General features: G+C 40.4%; 2 protein-coding genes across 29 annotated transcripts in view; both read right to left on the reverse strand.

The window, feature by feature from the left end:
- The window catches only part of KANSL1L (KAT8 regulatory NSL complex subunit 1 like), a 137,346-nt gene extending 132,340 nt beyond the window's left edge, over window positions 1-5,006 (reverse strand). For 8 of the 13 annotated variants that reach the window (XM_070619818.1, XM_070619816.1, XM_070619815.1 and 5 more), the window contains exon 1: window positions 4,868-5,006. The gene's annotated coding sequence lies outside the window, so the exon portion shown is untranslated. Of the gene's footprint in view, window positions 1-3,294; window positions 3,444-4,022; window positions 4,260-4,867 lie in introns of those variants that run through there. The other 5 variants (XM_070619811.1, XM_070619809.1, XM_070619805.1 and 2 more) reach the window with 2 other exon arrangements.
- Window positions 5,007-9,216: 4,210 nt separating this feature from the next.
- ACADL (acyl-CoA dehydrogenase long chain) overlaps window positions 9,217-19,738 on the reverse strand; it is a 53,110-nt gene continuing 42,588 nt past the window's right edge. For 13 of the 16 annotated variants that reach the window (XM_070618186.1, XM_070618191.1, XM_070618189.1 and 10 more), the window contains 3 exons: window positions 16,866-19,489; window positions 15,556-15,670; window positions 9,217-12,539 (listed from right to left, as the gene is read on the reverse strand). The gene's annotated coding sequence lies outside the window, so the exon portion shown is untranslated. The remainder of the gene's footprint in view (window positions 12,540-15,555; window positions 15,671-16,865; window positions 19,490-19,738) is intronic. The other 3 variants (XM_070618171.1, XM_070618170.1, XR_548750.2) reach the window with 2 other exon arrangements.

Consider the following 19,738-nt stretch of genomic DNA (forward strand, 5'->3'; position numbering starts at 1 on the left):
ACAGATGTCGTAAAACTGTTACAGATAATCCACCAAATAAATAACCCTACAGTGAACAGTTCAGATCTCAATATATATCCACTTTTCTTTGAAGTCTCATAAAAAATAGTGAGAAAGAAAATTTCAGTGAGATGAGACAAAGTTTATGCCTTTAAATAATAAACGTTTAAAAACTACAGAAAATCAAAAGTTTTTTCCTTCTTTTTGGTTATAACAAATTTTATTATTGTAATATAAAAATCAAATTAATTCAGAAAAAAATGGGGGGATTGTAAGGTTAAGTCTATACCATAAATCCTAACTTTTGGCCTACAATTTAACGCAAGGAATGTTCATTGTGAATTAAGGAAGAAATTAGCTGTTCTGATGTTACTACAAATAAAGTGTTGTCCTGTTGTCTCCAAAATGTTTCCATTAGTGACTTAATCTTTAAGATTTATAAATCATACATATTTATGAACTTAACATTAATTAAATGCAATCTGATCCCTTGGACATCATGAGATATAGTAAGTATCATGTCATCCCTCAAAAGCTGCATATACATATTGAGATAATTATGATGTCAATAATTACTGAATTGATCTCAACACTTAGTAATCAGGTCTTTACAAATTAATATGTAGGTCATATATAACAATTTTTGGCATACATTCTAAAGAAAATCAAAAGTTTGCTAATCTGGTCTATTTCAGAGTTGAAACTATAATCTAGACAATCTAGATAAGAAGAACCACCCTTCCTCCTGAGAATGAACATTAAAAATTAAAAACCAAATCTGATTTTCCATCCCCCTAAAATACCACTTCTGATTTTGACTATGATTTATATTCTAGCAGGAATATATATAATCCATGAAAAATATCCTATCCAAATCTACCCCTGAACATTAAATTTACTCTTTCAACTGGAATCTGGATAATCTGAATTATCTTAAACACAGTAACACAAGCTAGGAATAAAAGTATTATAAAGAATGCAGATTCATCCTTAAATTAAAATAAAGTGAAAAGACTACCAATGGCATTTCTGAGAAAGGGGAGAATCCTGAAGTAGGAACAAACATTAAACTACTTTCACACTTACAACTCAAATGTGTTTCAGATAGCCAATCCATTATAATAAGTCAGAGAAAGAGTAGGAAAGAAAGACAAATTCTTTTGGCAAAATATGAAAAGCTCTTTCCAACATTACTGAAATAACAGGGGACTCAAAATTTCTAATTTCTAACTCAAAGGAAAAATCCAATTAAACAATAAAAGTATTGAAAAAGAGTTTACTCTGGTATGATTTTATTCCCCCAAAATATAGGAATTACAGAAAGTATGAATACGAAATACACTGCTGTGTTTTCAAGATTTCTTAATGCCCTATGGGTCTTCTCAATTTATAGCAGAAAACTGCAGTAACTGGCACGACCAGGGTACAGTTAGCTCAGTACTTAGTATTCAATAGTGTTTATAGCAAGAACTTCTTCCACTTTGAAAACTATGCCTAAAAAGGAATTCTCTTTGAAGACTAAAGGAATTTAATTAAAGATAACACCACTTGGGTGGCCACATAGCACATCAAACAGATCATACTTCAAGCAGAATTATTACTATTCAGTTATAAGTGCATGATTCATACGAATATAAATGAAGTCATTTTTTTTCTGAGTACACCAAACTTGGATTCAGAAATTTACAATTAGAAGTGCACTATTACATTTGCTCACTCTATACATTCTGGTTCCAAGTGAACTTCATGTGATTAAACACTGGTTAATGATTGACCACCAAATGAAAATTTTTAAAAATTACTTTAGGGGCCAGCCCTGTGGCCGAGTGGTTAAGTTCGGGCGCTCTGCTTTGGTGGCCCAGAGTTTCGCTGGTTCGGATCCTGGGCACCGACATGGCACTGCTCATCAGGCCATGCTGAGGTGGTGTCCCACATGGCACAACCAGAGGCGCTCACAACTAGAATATACAACTACGTACTGGGGGGTTTTAGGGAGAAGACGGAGGAAAAAATTTTGCAAAGAAAACATTTTAAAAAAATTACTTTACAAAACATGCTTTAGAATTCTTCTCATGGGACTGGAAAAGAACAAAAAGTTCACTAAAAATATTAACAAAGCCTCAGTATCATAAATGAACGATTTTTCTCCCAATTCTGTAATACTTAGAGAATATCACATCCACATAAAAATAAAAAGTGTTTCTAAAAACCTAAAAATATTATCAAGTATTAAAAACTTTCATTATGAATTGTCTTCAGATTTTCATTATGGACTATCTACACGCCTGGTACAATATTACCATGTTTACTAACATTGGCTGGTTGTTTATTTATCCCACGTGGAATAAGGAGCATAGTTCAGCGAAGTCTCTTTTCAGGACAACATTTAAAAGGAAAAAAAAAACCTTTTGGAAACGATACACTTTCCCCGCCTTTGTAAGTCAAACATACTGAAAGTAATGTAAGCTTTTATTGATGACTCAGGGTCATCACTACGTACAATGTTCCACTATAGTCCTGTAATGCAGTCAAGACTTTAAGGACCGAGGCAGAAGAGACGATACGCTTTCAAGTCAGTAAACGGCTTGCTAATTCCCTATTAGCTTTGACTTCTGTTGCAAGGAGCTCTATTCCTTGCTGTTTATAACTTGGCAAACCCAACTGGCAAAAACAATCCTAAACACAATTCTGAACCTTTCTGCCTCCTTCAACTACTATCTAATACTGTATAAACAAATGTAAAAGGACATGGAGAGACAAATAATTGAATAAATGAAAATTATGAAAAAAATTACATACGACATATAAGGTTTATGTATTAGGTTAAAGGCAGTCAAAGATGTTACAGGCATCAATAAGCGGGCTAGCACGAACACTCTCAATAATGAAGCAGGGAATTTTAGACCGTAGGCTTTTTTTTCTTTTTAAACACAGAAAAGGCTGCAAGTGAAACTAGAATAATGTAAGTGAATTCCACTCAAGATGGATGAATGAATAAAGGAAACAGTCCAAGTTATCGTGCTAAATGGCATCACAACTGGCTGGCGCTCTTGGACAAGGGCCGCGGCAGCTGGACGGCGGGAAGAGTCGACCTCTCAGCAGACAACTGCGCTTGGATCCGCGCTCAAAGCAGGGGGTCAAACAGCAGCACACTGCCAACGACGGACCCCGGCGTCACACAGAAACGCAGGGCACCCTCCCGACCTCCCAGAGGGCAAAACCGCAACAGCACCAGCCACCCCGGGCGCCCGCAGCGCGGCAGCCACGCAGGGCGCCTTCTCCCCCCGCGCTCACCGCGAGTCAGAACAACACGGCTCCGTCAGACACGAACGACAGAGCTCAATGCCAGTGAAAGCAAGGGTTCCGTCTTAACGCCAATGCCAGATGAACCAAGACACAACAGGAGGGATGCTCCTTTCGCGGTGTCACAAGCTCACAAACACGTGCGCCAAACGCCCCGACTCTGACCTCGTCATTCCTCTCACGAAAGCGCCGGAAAAGCACTTTCCAAGCTTGACGGAATAAGGCCACCTCTGCAGTGAAACTTACACTCGCGAAACAGCAGAAACGCCTCAAACATCTGCCAGCAGGAAAAATTCTAAAGATGAGAGTTACCAGATGTAACGTTAGGCATCCAAAAGTAATTTTTCCAAAGACTATTTAATGACAGGGGAATGTTTATGAGGTAAAGTTAAATGAAAATACCGCAGGATCCCAATCTTAGGAAAAAGACAAATATGCATAGGAAAACATTTAGAAAGAAATACAAATTATTTGGATTTTTTTTCCACTCATCTTTATTTTCCAAGTTATTTTATAACAAGGTTATTTAACAAGATAAGCAACTGTTATCTGAAAAGGCACATGCGACACACACGCAAAAAGTATATGTAAAAAATCAGTGTGCTAGGACTGGCCTGGATTAAGGAAAGTTTCACGTAAAACATGAGCCCAGAAAGGCTGGGGGAGACACGGCGATCGCGGGCTGGAGCTGCGCGGAAGGGGCGGCCTCCGCGACTCACCTGAGGACGCGGCTGGGAGCCGGGAGGCAGAGCAGCCAGCGGCCGCGGGCCCGGAGGACGTGCACGCCCGGCCTGGCCATGACTCTCCCATTGTGTGGCTTCGCCCCAGCTCACGGATGGGAGCCCCCCGCCGCGGACGCCGTGCTCCCCGGCAGTCCCGTGCCCCGCGGCGCGGCCCCCTCTCCGCCAGCCTCTCAGGAGGGCGCTCTCCCGGGCTCCCGCCCGGCCCCGCCAGGCGCCTCGAGGCCGGCGGCCGGAAGCCCCGTGCGCCGCCGCTAACACCAGCAGCGCCGCCCGCGCCCTCCGCGCCCCGCCACCCGGACCCGGAGACGCCTTCCCCAAGGAGTCTGGATCCCCCCAACCCATCCGGTCCTAAAAGCCAAGTCAGCGTGAGCCTGCGGCGAAGTACTACTCAAGACGACAAGGGCACAGCCCACACGGGCGGCCGCTCCTCAGGGCCGCCCCGCCCAGCACCGCCACCATCGCCTGGAGGCGCGGCCGCCGAGGCAGGCGGGCTCAGACCACGTGTCCCGCCTTCTGCGCACGCGCCAGCCAAAACAAAAGGGAGGCCTGCCCAGCCCCTCCCGCCCACGTGACCGCGCCGCGGCCCGCCCCGCCCCTCCGCCCGGCCAGGGCTGTTCGCTTCAGCCGTTTAAATTTGGCTGCCTTCCGACCCCTGCCCTGCGGCGCGACCCCGTGCCGGGACCCGGAGTCCGACAGCGCCGAGGGCTCCGGGCCCAGCGGCTGCGGCCGGTCGCCGGCGGCCTCCGCTCCCCTCCCCGCGCCGCCGCCGTCCCGCAGAAGAGCCCACCGCCCGGCCCGCCGCGGAGCCGCCGGCCACTCGCCTGCTGGGGCGCCCTGGCTCCCCTCCGCCGCCGCCCCGTCGGCCCGGCCGTGGTGGGCGCCGCTGAGGTGGTCGCTAGCTGCCCGCCCACCTGCCTCCCCGCCCGGCGCCGCCGCCTGTCTCAGAGCGAGCCCCGCGCCCGCCGCCGCCGCCGCCGCGGTTTAACAGTCCGCTCGCTGCCCGCAGCGCCGCGGCCCGGGGGACGGAGCGGGCCGGGAGGGGCGGCGGGCGGGCGGGCGGGCGGCGCCGGCCAATGGCAGCGGGGGCGGGGCCGCGCCATGCAAATGAGCGCGGCGGCGGGGAAGCCCCGGCGGGCGGGGCCTGCGGGGCGGCGGAGCGTTCTGGAAGCGGCGGCCTCCGCCGCCACCGTCCCCGCCCCGGCGCGCGGCCCGCGGCTCCCCGCCCTGCTTTGCTGCTGTGCCGCCGGGACGGGAGAACAGCGAGCGGAAGGTCGCCCGCGCCCGCTTGCCGCCGAGAGCCTCGTCGGAGCTGCCGAGTCGGGGTGTGTGCAGTGTGCTGCTGCCTGGGCTCTGCGCTCCGACCCAGAGTCCTAATTCTGTAAGACCCCCGAAGACGGGTGACATCTGCCTTGGACGCAGCTGGGTCGTTTTATGGTGAAAATCAGAAGCCGGCAGCTCAAACTATGTAAGACCTGTACAAAGCTGGTTTGAGTGGCTTTGGAGTTGACTCCGGTCCGCAGTAGCGCAAATAAGCGGAGTTTTATATGAAGATAGTTGGCCGGGGACACGTGACGTCGCCGAGACTCTTGCACCTGGCCCGGCGCTCCGCTCGCCGCTGAACTACACCCGGCCTTGCCCCAGCCACGCACTCAGTTTTTTTTTTTTTTTTAAATAAACTGAGCACTAAATATAGCTCCTGAAATACAGGCTTTCCTAAGCACGTAATTTACACATGGAATGATTTAGGGGAAGAAGGGCCCTAGAATTTTAGATTCAGAAAGACATTTGCTATTATTTCAATCTCATTAATTGGATGAGATCATGGGTGGGGGTGGGGGTGCGGGTGAAATCCAAGGAGATGGAGTTGTAACAAAGCTTAAGACATGACACAGATTACTGGAATTGGAGAATAAGTGGCTCATTGCTCGTCTTTCTAGTACATTGTGACATGACTGCAATAATTTTTATGACAAGCTGCATTTGTAGGAGAGAATACTTGTTAAAAATTGCTCAAAACAATAATAACACCTTCATATGGGGTAAGAGAAGAGTTTCGGGAAATTGATTTACCTTAACTGGAATAAAAATAGTACGCAAATGTGTTGTGAAAATAAATCAACAAATATTTAATGGATATTTACCATAGTCAAAGGGCTGTCCTAGTCCCTGGGGACAGAAATACAAAAATGAATAAAGCAAAGGAAGTTTTTTTATTTGAGCTGGGTATTTTAAAAGACTTTAGGCAGAGAAAGAAAGAAGGCATCAATAATAGTTCAGGAGAGTCTCTGAGTTTGAGTACAAGTTGTGTGTATCACATTACGGGGCTGGAAAAGACATTGTCAGCTAGACTGAGTAAATCTTGAATAACAGGAATTCAGATTTTAATTTGAAGGAATCGTAGTGCCATCAAATCACTTGAGGATACAATTTTCTCCTCTGAAATAATTATCAATTACCAAAACAAAATAGTCATACCAAATATTTATTGAACACATATTGTATGATGAGTACTGGAGATATAGCAGTAAACAAATTTCCCGCTCTCATGGAATTTATAGCGGATGATGCAGGTATGAAGCTTTGTAATTACACAAGTAATTATTCAGAAGGCATTTTTGCATACATTATCTAATTTGTTCATCAAACAACCCTAGGAGGTAGGCTGTTTCCAATATTCTAGGTTAATTCTTTTATCTTATAGTCAGTTGTGCAAATTGCCAAATTTGCAGAACTTAAATATTTCAGTCTATCAAGCCACCATACAAATAAAATTTTGTTTCTTTATATCCAGTTTATGATACTTGAAAAATGATAGGAATTTCTGGGGTAGGAAATGACTAATAATACAAGTTTGACGTAAAAAATGTAGAAAAGCACAAAGAGGAAAAGCACAATCATCTGTAAGGCCTACTGTATTTTATATGTGTGAGATGCCACTGCATACCGTTTTTGTTTACCCCATTTAACCACCTATTAAACACATCATCCCTTGATATTCAATATTATTCTAAAGCATGATTTTAATATGTGCAGCATGTGCATGCCAGTTTTCCAAAAACTGTAGAATACCAAAGTTCCTTGATAGAAAAAGTGACATACTGAACCATTTGTCAAATGGTTTTCTACACTCCTCATTCAGCAAAAGTCTGAAAAATGCATGTGGTTAATTTTTTTAACTCAAGGATATAATATTCAGAAGGTACATTAAAAGCTTTCTGATTTCCAATAAAAAATATAACTGTAGCTAGGAGACTTACAGAACCAGCAAGAACAAGGAGAAGGAAAGGGCAGCATTCTTGCTGACATAATTATTACCTGCCTGAAAGCACGTAAAAGTGTCCAGGTAAGCAGTATTACAATGATTTCATGAGATAAACTTCTCTTCTCGGCACTGGTTTTTATTCAGTACCTCCTTGCATTCAGGAAACCTGTGCATCACTTAATATTCAGCTGACATTATGACAAATGCTAGCAATACAAGAGAAGGATCATACCCTTGTCTCAAGCAGCTCACGGCCAAGGAGGGGTTACAAGCACAGCCTTTTCTATCCTCCTTCCCTGCTCTGTTTTTGTCCATGGCACTGACCATCTTCTAACATAACATAGATTTTGATATTTTCATTTTTGTTGTCTTGTCTCTCAAGGTAGAATGTAAGCTCCATGATGTCAGGCACTTTTGCTGTTTTGCTCACAGCTCTATTCCCAAAGCCTAGAACAAGAACTGGCACACGTAGGTTTTCAACACATTACTTGTTGAATGAATGCATGCATTTAATTCTCACATTCTTCAAAGTGAGTGTTCTGTTCATTTTCCAGGTAGAAAAAAATGAAACTCAATGAAGTTAAATAATATATTTGAATTCTCCCACTAATAAATGACCAACCCGGGATTTGAAGATGGACCTGCCTAGCTCCAAAGCCAGAGTTCTTTCCCTACTACCTCTCACAGAATAGAAAGCTGGTTTGGAAGCCTGTACCATGTATTCCTCTATATTTCTGTGCCCAGGGCAACTGTCCTCCACTGTCATATTCTGGTATATTTAATTCTTTCTTTTTATGATCATGTTTAAGAAGTGGAATAGGAGAAGCAGCAGGGCTAAAGGTGATAACTCCTATTCAGGACAGATGCATCTCAAACTAGCCTGTATCAACAGACAAGGAGACAAAGGGCAGGGGTGGGTAGCAAGAGCTATAGGATTTTAGAACCAGGACAGGATACAAGAGTGGTCAGGACTGGCCCATGGCTATATGGGAATCAAAAATGGCTCCCTGTGCATACAAGTATCCATGGCACCATTATTTACAATACCCTAAGCTGGAGATAACCCTAAGATGAATCACCTGGTGAAAAGGTAAATTGTGGTACATCCATGTAACGGAATGCTACTCAGCAGTAAAAACAAACTATTGATACACAAGACAACATAGATGAGTCTCAAACAGAACACTGAGTGAAAGAAGCCAGACATAAAAGTAAATATTGTATGATTCCATTTATATAAAGCTCTAGAAAAGACAAATTTAACCTATAATGACAGAAAGCAGATCAGCAGTTGCTTAGGCTTGGAGTGGGGGGAATTGACTGGGATGGATATAAGGTATGATAGAAATACTCTACATCTTGATCAGGGTGGAAGTTAAATGGGTGCATGCATTTGTCAAAACTCACCAAAACATATACTAAAACAGGTACATTTAATGTATGAGAATTATACTTCAATAAAGTCGATTTTTAAAACAAGGATTCTCTGATGAAAGCTGACTCAGAAATCTCAAGGAGTTTTAAGTCCAAAATGTAGACAGGCAGAAAAATTAAAAACTAGTCTGTATCAGTCAGGAGACAGATAGTCTGTGTGAAATGTATCCAAAAGCCCAAAGTAATGATAGCTTAAAAACACAAGGGTTGGGGCTGGCCCAGTGGTGCAGTGGTTAAGTTCACACGTTCTGCTTCGGCGGCCCAGGGTTCACTGGTTCAGATCCTGGGTGCAGACCTATGCACCACTTGTCAAGCGATGCCATGGTAGGCGTCCCACATATAAAAGGAGAGGAAGATGGGCTCGGATGTTAGCTCAGGCCAGTCTCCCTCAGAAAAAGAAGAGGAGGATTGGTAGCAGATGTTAGCTCAGGGCAAATCTTCCTCAAAAAATAAAAAAAGAAACGCAAAGGTTAATTATTTCTTTTATAACATTTTATTGATTCTAAGACTTTTTTTTACAATTTATTTCTGAAATTGGAACAACCTCAGTGTTAATGCAATAAGAAAGCATTGTATCAGTTTCATTGGCAGTGGGCTTTTTCTTAATGATATATAAATAAAGGTGCATCTTAAGACTCAATGAAACATGGTAAAAAAAAAAAAAAAAAAGTTTGGAGGTAGATAGCCCAGAGCTGATACAACAGCTCACAAGGTCACCAGGGATCCAGGCTCCTTTCTATTATTCTCTTCTGCCATTCTCAGCCCTAGCTTCCATTTTCAAAGTAACCTCATGGTCCCAGGCGGCTACTGGAACTCCAGCCGTCATAACTACTTTCAAGGCAGCAGATAAGAAAGGGATAGAAGGCAAACAGGACCTTCACGGTGCCTCTCCTAAAGTCCCTCTCAACAATTCTACAGCTTCACCATATGGATATATCTAGTTGCAGGGGGGACTAGGAAATACAGCTAAAGTTGAACATATTGTCACCTCCAATAGTATAGGGATTATTGTTTAGGAAGAAAGAAAGAATAGATGTTGGTTAGGCAATGGTCTCCACCAGTTTCCAAAACAAAATGTCTAAACCAGAGTCAGCTAAATGTAGCAAGCTAGTTTGCGGGGGGAAAGGTCAAACAAAAAGACAGCTACAAGAGAGTTTTTGAACTACATTCCCTTTTCAGGCTCTGTGTTGTGCACAGGGTGTTAAGAATGCTGAACATATTGATGCAATTAAAGAGAATAATGGTGGACAAGTCTGCAAAGGTAGGTTAGGGCCAAAATATGAAAGGCTGTGATGCAAGTTTAAGTAAGGAATATAAAGTATTCCATAGGTAATAGTGGAACTATTAAAGATTTTTGCATAAGGAAATGAAATGATAAAAGTGTTGTTTATGGAACACTAATCCCATAGGTCTTTACACTAAACGGGCATATCCAGAAATACTGGCCAGAAATCACTACAGTGAAAAACTATTCCAACAGTCTGATTCATTTCATATGAAATGTGAACATCATAGCAATTTCTTGGGGGTCACTAAAGGTGTTATATATTAATGTTACACAAGTTCTATTTCCTCAGTTATATATCATGTAAGAACATATGAAAGCTGTATCAGTCATGATGGGTCAGGTTATGATGCAGTAACAAATAACCCCCAATCACAGTGACTTAACACAAAGGAAGTTTATCTCACACAAAATCTGTTGCAGGTCCAGGTAAATTTCCTGAACACTTGCCTTCCATATGTTGCATCTATATTCCATGCTTTGTTCTTATGTCACCTCCACAGCACCTCTACAATTGCTGCCACAGGTTAAGACACATACATCACTTGCATCCACAATCCATTGACAAGGACTAGTCACACAGCTCTGCCCAATTACAAGAGAACCAGGATATATAAACTTCTCATGTGCCCAGAAAGGAGACCTGTGCATGGGTGGATATTAAGACTCTCTACTATGAAAGTCATGTTGAAATGATTTTAATTTTGAAATTTTAAATGTGACAACAAATGAGACTGTCTCATTTGAGATGTGATGATCTTCAGGCACTGATGCTAACAACCAGGATCTAGTTTGTAGTTGTTATAGTAGATATTTGTTAGTTGCCTATTTGGTTTCTATTCCACAATCTCCCTTTCCTAACATTTTCCTGATTTTCACGCTGGTATCCAGCCCTCCACCCATCTCATGTGCTTTGAGTGAATCTGCTCCTATGGCCATATCCCAAAGTGTGCCTGAATTGGCTTAAGCCAACTAACGTATTCCATTTCCCTTGGCACAATCATTGGTTCAGAGGTCGACAACATGACTAAAACTAGACCCATGAGAGTGAGCTGCAGTTCCTTTGTCCAAAATTCTGGGCAGAAGTGCATTCTCTCACTCTGGACATGAACAGGAAAGCCCATCCCATGACCATTAGAGGAGCCAGTTTTAAACCAGGCCTACACTATAAACGGCAGGACACAGAGATGTAAAGAACGGGTGAAGCCAGTCCTCAGTGACCAAGCTAAGCTGTTGAGTCACCCAGCTTTGAGCCTGCCCTATCTCTGAGCTTTCCAGTTTTGTGAGCTCTTCCTTCATTTTTTAAGCCAAATTTGATTTGGGTTATCTGTTTCCTGCAACAGAAAACAGTCTATCTAACATAATTTTCTACTGTCAAATGGAACATAACTTGTCTTGGGATATGTTAAACTTCTGGTAAGCTTAGATTTAAGGAAAAGGCTAAAGAAAAGTACAATTTTTAGTAATCAAAATAATTTCAAGAGGGATTTTATGAAACAAAGTAAAATAAATAAGTTTGGTAATAGCTTGAAACTAGGAAAACCCCACTAAAATAAACTAGGATCTTTGGGAAAATGGCTGATTTCAGCTCTAGGACAGGAAATTTTTGTTGTATCAGAGAGCAAGGACACTGTCATAAATAATGGGTCAAGTCAAAATGATTCAGGATTACCTGATGTCTGGTATTTGTTTTAAAATAATCCATGAGAGTAGGGGGTATATATGGATATAGATGACTAAAGATTAGTCATGAGTTGATAACTGTCAAAGCTGGGTGACGAAACATGGTGGTGTATTATACTATTCTCTCATGTAGTTTTGTATATGTTTCACATTTTCCATAATGAAAAGGAAAAAAATACAAGAGCAAACTTGAAGGGACTCTTACTGGCCTAAGATGAAACAATTTATGCATCAAAAAGAATAATGACTGCAATTAATTAAAATACATAAACATTTCCAAAATCCATGAGTTCTTATTGATACTTAAAAAAATCATTATCATGGGAGGTTCTTAGGGCACCCACTCATTACTCTAAAAATTGATAAAAGGAAAAAAAATCAAAAATTTATTCTGCCTTTTATTTACACATTCTCTTTCAAGGTGTGGCAGCCACAGAGGTGCCAACTCCCAGATCTCTCTTCAAGAAAGAACTTGCCGCTTTGTTGTAAGGAGCACAGTTAACTGAGCCTCCAGTTCTTAGCACCTTCAGGACTCACATGAGCTTCTGAGCTGAGGCCAACCTCTTCCCAAGCAGGCTTGGACAATGACTGAGCAGGGCAGAGGAAATTGGGGCTGGCCATTTCTGCCAAATGCAGGACTCCTCTAACAGACAGTCTTGCCTCCAGGGCTCCTCATTGGAATGGATTGGGCAAGGCTTTGTCAGATCTGCTTCAGGGCCTCAGGCTCTTTTCTCCCTGCCCAATATGACTTCTTTCCCTTTTCATCTTTCACTGGTGTTACCTCTCAGCAAACGTCTTGCACTTCTAATTGTGTCTCCACTTCTGGTTCCTAGAAGACCCACAGACACACAGACTAACCAAAAAGTTGAAGTTCTTCTTTATGAAAGTTAATACATGCAAAAGGAGTTAAAAAATTAGAAAATCATCTTTTTACAGCTCCTAATGAAATAATAGATCTTGCAAATAATTATGAATGGATGTTAAAACCATGTAAAATATTGATGGGGAATTTTATAGAGGTATCAGACTAATACCATCTGAATCCACTGATCAATCTCAGTGGATAACTAATATTATATTATAAAGTGAAATAATTAGATATTATGTGTCTCATGGTGTGATGCAATAGAATATTCACAGCACCACTTACTGAGTTTTTTGGGCCTGAAGCTAACCAAGCCTCCAGCTCTAACAATGAGCCTCCAGGAAACACAGGGGAATAGAGAAATAAATTAGAAGTCACCATGAGAGATCAATCAGACAGATCAATAATGGTGGACAATCTACAAAATAAATAACCAGGTTTTTTCCAACAAATCAATGGAATGGAGGAAAAAGGGAGAAATAATCCCTAACTCATTTTATGAGGTCAACATTACCATGATAACAAAACCAGGCAAAGACAGTGCAAGAAAAGAAAATTACAGTCAAATGTTCCTCATGAAGACAGATGCAAAAATTACCAATAAACTATATCAAATAGAACCAAATGATATGCAAAAATTATAATACTCAATAACCAACTGGGGTTTAGCCCAGGAATGCAAGATTGGTTCAATACTCAAAATTCAATCAGTGTAATCCACTATATTAATAATCCAAAGAAGAAAAACCACATGATCATATCAATTGATGTAGAAAAAAAAGCATTTGACAGAATTCAACATCCATTAATGATAGAAACTCTCATCAGATTAGGAATAGAATGGAACCTCTTCAACCTGATCAAGAGCATCTACTAAAAATCTACTTTAAAAAATCATACTTAATGTGAAAGCCCAAATCTTCCATTCTAAGATCAGGAACAAACAAGGATGTCCATTCTCACCATTCCTACTGAATATTGTAGTGGAAGTCCTGGTAAGTAAAATAAGAGAAAGAAAGAAAGGAAGGAAAGGAGGGAGAGAGAGAAGAAGAAAGAAAGAAGAAAAGAAGGAAAGAAAGAGAAAAAAAGAAAAAAGAAAGAAATGAAAGACATAGAGATTAACAAGAAATAAAACTGTCCCTGTTTATGGATGACAGTATTGTCTATTTAGAAAATCCCAAGGAATCTACAAAAAACTCTCAGAATTTATGTGTGTTTAGTAGACCACAGGATACAAGGTCAGCAAACAACAATCAATTATATTGGCAATAAACAATTGTAAACCAGAATTAAACATCAATACAATTTACAGTAGCTGCCAAAAAAAAAAAAAGAAATACTTAATGGTAAATATAACAAAACATATAGGATCTCTATGTTAAAAATTATGAAACGCTGAAGAAATAAATCAAAGATCTAAATAAATTGAGACATTCCCATTCATGGATTGGAAGATTCAACATGATAAAAATAGCAACTCCCTCCAAGGTGATTTATATATTTACTGCAATTCCAATCAAAACCCCAGCAGGATTTTTTTTGTAGATCCAGACAAGTTGATTCGAAAATTTATATGGAAAGGAGAAAAAATTAGAAAAGCCAAAACAATTTTGGAAAAAAAGAATAAAGCTAGAGGAATCTCCTTATCTGATTTTAAGACTTTCTATAAAGCTACTATAACTAAGCAAAGGGGAAGATACATAGATTAATGAAACAGAACAGAGTCCAGAAATAGACCCACACAAATATGGTCAATTGATCTGACAAAAGTGAAAAGGCAATTCAATGAAAAAAAGATACTCTTCAACAAGTGGTATTGGAAGAATTAGACCTATATGCAAAAAAATGCACCTTGACATAATCTCACACCTTATAAAAATTACTAAATGGAATATAGATCTAAATGAACAATGTAAAATATAAAATTCTTAAAAGAAGAATAACTTTATGACTTGAGTTTGAGGAAAGAGTTCTTAGATATGATATGAAATGTGTGATCCATAAAAGAAAAAAATGATAAATTGGAATTCATCAAAATTAAAACTTTGCTCTACAAAGCCCACTATTAAGAGAATGAAAGAACTAGCTATAGATAGGGAGAAAATATTTAGAAATCACATATCCAACTAAGGACTTGGATCTACAGGGGAGCAGCCGAGTCTGACGACCATGCACATTTCTACAGAGGCCACGTAGGTAGCTGAATCTTGACAGAAAGCCCTGAGACTGCCCTGGAATATCTGAACACGGGAGACTTGCAAGATGCTGCTACCAGGCCATTTCTCATTCGTTTCCCTATCTACCCAGGGGGCTGTCAAGAGACAGTTTCCTATCATTGCAGTGTTCTGATGGGGTACGAGGCTTTCTGCCTCGCTACCCTTAGGGCACACCTGCAGCTATAAAATTGATCAGCAGCATCATGGAATGGAATCCTCAGTAACAGAGTGCCCCCTCATTCTTGCCGCAGTCCTCTGGCCTCTTTTGTTTCAGTGTCATCCTGTGCAAAGGCCACAGAGAGCTGGCACCTTTGGCTACTCGTCTTTTCACTCTCTATGTAAGCAATAAACGGAGTCCAAAAGGGCTCATTTTTCTTTACTAGCTGAATCTGTGTCAGCCTGGCTTTGCCTTATGTTTGACAATATCAGAATACATAAAGAACTCTCAAAGCTGGATACCAAGAAAACAAGCAACCCAACTGAAAAATGGGCAAAAGATCTGAACAGACAATTCACCAAAGAAGATATGTGGAAGTCAAAAAAGCACATGAAAAGCTGTTCAATATCATAAGCCATTAGGGAAATGCAAATTAAAGCCACGGAGATACCACTATCCATCTATTAGAATGGTTGAAATAAAAAATACAAGTGCTAGAGAAGATGCAGAGCAACTGGAACTCTCACATTGCTGGTGGAAAGGCAAAGTGGTACAGGCATTCTGCAAAACAGCATGGCAGTTCCCAGACAGTGAAACATACATTCACCTTTATGACTCAACAGCTCCTCTCTGGGTATTTAATCTCCGCAACCAAAATGTCCTTAAGTAGGTGAACAACAGACAAACTGTGGTCCGTCCATACAGTGGAATCCTAATTAGGGCTAAAAAGGAAGGAGCTATTAATTCACACAACATGAATGAATCTTAAATTCATTTTTGCCAAGAAGTCATTCTCAAAATGTTACATACTATTTGATCCATTTATATGACAGTCTCAAAATGACAAAACTGTAATAACAGAGAACAGATCAGTGGTTGCCAGGGGTTAGAGGTGCAGAAAGGATGTGACTATAAAGGGCACGAGGTAGTTTTTGGGGTAATGGAACTGTTCTGTGTCCTGATTGTGGTGGTGTTTGCATGAATCTATATACATGCAAAAATTCAAAGAACCAAAACAAAGGCAATTTAACTGTATGTATGTATACCTAAGCCAGGCAAATTTGCTGTATGTTAATTAAAAAAATAAAATTTAAAAAGAAAAAGAAAAAAAGAGAGAAAGTGGACTATTATTAAAAAAAAGAGAGACTTAGAAGATAATACAAAAAAAAAGCAACTTATGGACCTTGTTTGCATCCTGATTTGGACAAACCAACTACAAAAGGCATTCTTGATACAACCAAGACAAATTTAACGTTAATTGGGAACTCATTACAGTTTTAAAATTATGATAATGTCCTTGATGTTATGTAAAAACATCTTCATAAATCAGATACCTATTCTGAAATATATCTGTATGTGTGAAATAAAATTGTCTGGCATTTGCTTTAAAATAACTGAGAAAAAAGAAGTGGGGGAGATACATTGGCAAATGTTGACGCTAGAGGTTCATTATACTATCTTCACTATTTTTGAGTATGTTTGAAGTTTTCTGTAACTTTTTCTTAAAAATGGAAAATGAGACTTCAAAAGTAGAGTAGAACTTCTTTTCAACATTTATTATAAAGCAGTAGACATCACAGGCCTACAGTTGTTTTCCATCTCAATGTCAAATGTTTCTAATGACTCCAAATAAATAAATGCTGTGTGTGCCCAAAATAATACTGACACATGAAAAACACCAGTCTCCTGGAAATCTTATACCTTGAGCAATAAACTACTAAAGTTACTAGATGAGGAAAGATTTGCAGTTAGATTTTAAATAGCAAATCAAAACAGCTTCCTTTACATATTGTGATTTTTAATGACACCATCAAATAAATAAAGGGCAAAAATAATTTTACAGCAATAATTATGATTCTAAAAATCTCACCAAAAACCAAAGTTATTCAGGCTTTTTGATTCTCATTAATTACTTACACAGTGTGGCTTTCTTGCTGTGTTGGACCAGTCAGTTCTTTTGAGCGTTATTATTATTCATCGTTTCTTGAGCACTTGGCACTGCATGAGATATAGATGATAAATCCCCTCCCTAGGGGACAAAGTCACACAGGCAAAACACAAAGATCAGCGATTTAAGAAATAAAACCAAAGGGAAGGCTAAGAAACACCTTCTGAATTCCCTTTTCTGCTTTCAGCTTTAAGCCTATGACACAACCCATGCTTCTTCTTGGGTGCAAAACCACACTGAAGTTGGCAAGACAAAGAAAACACCCAGCTTAGGAGAGACAGAAAACATCCCAGAGATCATTCTAAGAAAATATCCTACCTTAGAAAGCCTTTCACTTTCTGCTATATAAAGATTCCTGGAATCTGTTCCTAGCTCTGTGGACTGTTAACAGCTCTGTGAGTGTCTGAGGAGAATTTATGTCTACCCAGCAGACTTGTCTTCCTTTTCTTTTGACAATTCCACTGCCTGCTTCAGGAACTGCTTCCCCCGTCCGCGTGTTCCTGACGGGACTGTCAATCACAGAGCACCTTTCCCTACCTTAAAATGACATCGTGCTGAAGGATGTAGGCCTGGAGCAGCCCAAGGTCATCTTTACAGGCCCTGCAATGGCATTTCTCTGCAGTGTCCATTGGGTCAATTTGCAAAGAAAAGTAAAAATAACTGGATACAGTGTAAGTGCTGGCAGTTCTAAGCCCCAGACACAGGCCCTTGAGACCCTAGTTCCCACAGTTCTTTAGACTATGTGAGCTACTCCACAATCCTTTGAAGCTAGTACTTTTGCTTAGGATCGTGTGAATTGGGTTTCTTTTGTCATTTGCACCTGAAAGAATTGTGAGATGTTAAATTACTTGCCTGCGGTCCAATGGCTCCTAAATGATAGAGTCCATTCAAACCCAGGTCTGTCCACCACTACACAGTAGGCTTTTCCTGCTATGTTAATTTAGTTTTTGTCCTACAGATGTGCTTCTAAAATCTAGTTTCCTTTAAGATTGAGAAAAAACAGACAGGATCTTGGGGGCAGGTGGTCTAGTCCTGTATTGCTACCAGGTAGTAGGAGGAAGATGAAAGTGGCAAATACAGTAAAATCGAATAAAAATTTATTTTAACCCATTTTGCATGGTATTTAGCACATATGAGCAAGAACTCAAGCTGGCAATCATACAAACTTCTACCCAAGAGCAAATCAAAGGTGTGTTAATTCTAGGAAGGAATAGTGTCTAAGTATTTTCTCTTCCTTCTGCTCTACCCAGTTGCAATGATTACATTAAAAAACAATGTTTAAGGGGCTGGCCCGGTGGGTTGAGTTCACATGCTCTGCTTCAGCAGCCCGGGGTTCCCAGGCTCAGACACCTGACACGGACCTAGCACTGCTTGTCAAGCCACACTGTGGCAGCATCCCACATAAAACAGAGGAAGATGGGCATGGATGTTGGCTCAGCAACAATCTTCCTCAAGGAAAAAGAGGAGGATTGGCAACAGATGTTATCTCAGGGCTGGTCTTCCTCAGAAAAAAAACCAATGTTTAATATCAACAACACCAAATGCAATGTTTAGGTTTTCTAAGTTGAACAAGAATACATCTGTTTCCATTTAAAAATGACTTTATTCACTGTCTCACCAGTATATACAAAGAAATCACGTCCTGAAATGATGCAGCAGTTTACAAATTAATGGTTTATCTTTTTTGTTAACAATTACTTTTTTTAAAAAAAGATTGGCACCTGAGCTAACAACTCTTGCCAATCTTTTTTTTTCCTTAAAGATTAGCATCTGAACTAACAACTGTTGCCAATCTTTTTTCTTCTTCTTCTTTATTTTCCCCAAATCCCCCCTGGTCCATAATTGTATCTCCTAGTTGCAAGTCCTCCTAGTTGTGGCATGTGGGACGCCACCTCAACATGGCCTGATGAACCGTGCTATGTCTGCACCCAGGATCCAAACCTGCGAAACCCTGGGCCACCGCAGCGGAGCGCACAAATTTAACCACTCAGCCATGGGGCTGGCCCCACGATAACAATTACTTTTAAGTCTCAAATTAAGTGTTGTCTCCCACTTTCCTATTCTAAATGATCACTGTATTTCTTTTATTGCACTTATCATGATTTGAAATTATCTTATTTACTTCTTTATGACAACTTATTTGCTTATTCACTTATTAAGCAGGCAGAGATCCTGCCAGTTTCATTTGCCATCATATTCAACATCGTGGCTTAGAGAAGACATAAAGATTTGTTAAATTAACTTTAAAAAGTACACTGCTTCAAAATAAAAGTTACTGTTTTGATATCTATATAATCTACCAATATCTTGAAACTAAAGGATGATGGATTGTTCTGTGTTCTCCTATAAATTAAACTGGGATGGAAATCTCTTGAAAGCCCAGGTGTCAGTAGATAGAGAAGCAACCGCGTTCTCTAGTTGGGGGAGGCAAATGCTGGTTCCCAGGCAGTGAGGTAGGAAGGCTTCCCGCTTCCACTAGAGTGGCTCTTCGTTCATCAGCATCTCACAGGGACTCTGCACAGGCTTTTGTTTGAAGACAGGGCTCCACTGCTCACCAACACAGGCTTAGGGTGGGTAGTAGAAACCACTATGTCTGAGGAATTGGGAGCAAAGATAGCTGAAGTTATTTTACATTCTAAATTATATTTATCTTTCCCTTTCAAAGTCAATGAGCTCTAAGTATTATTAATGTTTTTACAGTATAATAAAATTTCTGCCTAATAATAAATCCTAAATTAAATTAATTAAATTAATAAATTAATTATTTATAATTATATAATAAATTAAATAAATTAATAATAAATAAATCTGCAAGATTTAAGCAATTATGCTTTTTTAGAAT

The sequence above is a fragment of the Equus przewalskii genome, chromosome 5 (assembly GCF_037783145.1).
Source record: "Equus przewalskii isolate Varuska chromosome 5, EquPr2, whole genome shotgun sequence".
Lineage (NCBI taxonomy): Eukaryota > Metazoa > Chordata > Mammalia > Perissodactyla > Equidae > Equus > Equus przewalskii.